Below are 1,992 nucleotides of genomic sequence, written 5' to 3'. Positions count from 1 at the left end.
TCTTAATGGTTGGTGTCTTTATTAAAAAAGAGTTTGGACAACAAAGGATAGAAATGTGTTAGGCTTTGGTATGTCACTCTACCTTTTAGCATTGCAGCACATCTTGATACGTGCAGCTCCTTGTTGAGTAGTACTACCGGTCCTTTGTAGCTCCAGGGAGTTTTTGGTGTGAACAACAACTGACTTTTTATTTGGGGCTGGCTATTCAGTGAGCACTAACCATGTTGTCAATTCAGGCTCATGATTTGGTCCTTGCTCACAGGAGTTCAGGGTATACAATGAACACTTCTATTTTGGAAGGTAGTCTATAGTTCCTACTTACTGTGCTCCTCGAGGAGCTGTAATAAAGGCTGCTCTTTTGCATTCACACTTGCTTACAAGGTCTCAGCATTCCCATAGCTCAGTAATTTACATTTCCTAGTTCTCAGGCAGGGTGGCGTGATTAACAGCTGCTGGGGAAGCTGCTTGGGCTGTTCTGTCTCCCTGCTATCTGCTGACCTAGAGCTGCTGCTTGGCTTCGTTGGAAAGTTTTGTGATAAGGTTGCCAGGAAATCGGCACTATCCTACAGACACCGGGTCTTGGGGATCTTCTCTTTGAGCTCGGGGGCCAGTTGAGCAGGCAAGCCACTGAACTCCCCAGCTCTGCTACTGGCAATAAATATGTACCCGTCTGGAGCTGGGACTTTATGTGACAGCAGTCCTCTAGGTCTGGTGCCTGTCAGATTCCAGAGCCGTCAAAACCAGGGCAGACCTTTGACGCAGAATGTCCCTGTCCCAAACCTGAGTGCCCTGGTGCATTGTCTTGATGTTCCAGCTTCACACCCTAGAGGTCTGGAACAGAGAGACTGACCTACAGCTGATAACACAGCTGCATTATATTTACTTGAGATCTCACAGCTCCCTTTTCCAGCAAATCCTTGAAGAAACAGTTTCTTCCTAGGTAAAGGCAGTACTTCTTCTCTAGGAGGCTGTTTTATGAAGCATGTATATTAAGCATGGGCCTTGCACAGCGCAGCCTGTGTGTATCTTTGGGTAGCAGGCCACTATCAGTGGCAAGAGAGTCAGTGGCAAGTGCACATCCCCCAGGTTGGGGGGAGCAGCTGAGCCCTGAGAAGGGAGATCTGCAGCTGCAGCCCTTAAAGGCTTGATGAGGGGCCCCGGTATCACCCAGCTGTGTGAAAGAGCAGCACTGGCAGCCTGGAGGGATGAGGTGGTGGCTGCCTGCCCTGAACCAGCTCTAAAGAAGTTGTGAAAGGAGCAGATACAGAAGGCATGAAGCGTTAGTCCTCAGAAGAAAAGGTGAGTGTGAATTCTCTGGTTTTGCTGCTGTTATTGTTAAAAATAGGGTAAGTGGCAGCCCTGCTGGGAGAGGGGTGAAGAGCTACAACCCCTTGCTTTGGGGGACGGGGTCTGCTGGATGTGCTGCTGTCTGGATGCTCTCTGTCTGGGTCCTGAGAGACAAAGAACCAAGTTGTACCGCAGGGGATGTCACAGCAGGCTGGGGCAGGAGGGGCTGCAGCTGCTGCTGGAGCCCTCTTACGGACGCTCTCCGGCCAGGTGAGAGGAGAGCAGTTCCGAGAAACGGGAGTAGCGTGGCTGGGCCTGGAGGCTGTTCTCTCCCAGGGGCTCTGCAGCATCAAAACAACGTTTCCCATGGATACCGGTAGGACTGTGGTTTTCCAATGTCTTGCTTAGCTCAATGCAGAAACCTCTCGAGTTGGTCACATTTGTCTGAGGGGTGGTTATTGTAGTAAAAGGTTTTTTTATGGGTTGTCCCGAGCTGGTTGCATCCTTTAGCTGTTTGAGGAAGGGACGACAAAGATGTGTTTGAAGTAGTGGTCAGGTAAGGAACTGGTATCAAATGGTTACTGACTGAATAACATTGGCTTGCCCGCTTCTTCGTGTGCTCTGCTTGGCGAGATTCAGCTGTGGTTTAACAGGCTGCAAGTCAAAGCTTTAAACACTTTTAGAGTCCTTTTAAAGTGTGTTGAA

At 49.5% G+C, this 1,992-nt stretch overlaps 1 protein-coding gene across 1 annotated transcript in view; it reads right to left on the bottom strand.

Moving 5' to 3' along the window:
• Nucleotides 1–1,992, bottom strand: part of CD59 (CD59 molecule (CD59 blood group)) — a 266,459-nt gene that overhangs the window by 169,996 nt on the left and 94,471 nt on the right. The gene's annotated exons all lie outside the window — the stretch shown is intronic.

This window comes from Mycteria americana, chromosome 5 (assembly GCF_035582795.1).
Source record: "Mycteria americana isolate JAX WOST 10 ecotype Jacksonville Zoo and Gardens chromosome 5, USCA_MyAme_1.0, whole genome shotgun sequence".
Lineage (NCBI taxonomy): Eukaryota > Metazoa > Chordata > Aves > Ciconiiformes > Ciconiidae > Mycteria > Mycteria americana.
The sequence above is the reverse complement of the archived record's forward strand: the minus strand, read 5'-3'. Positions and strand labels throughout refer to the sequence as shown.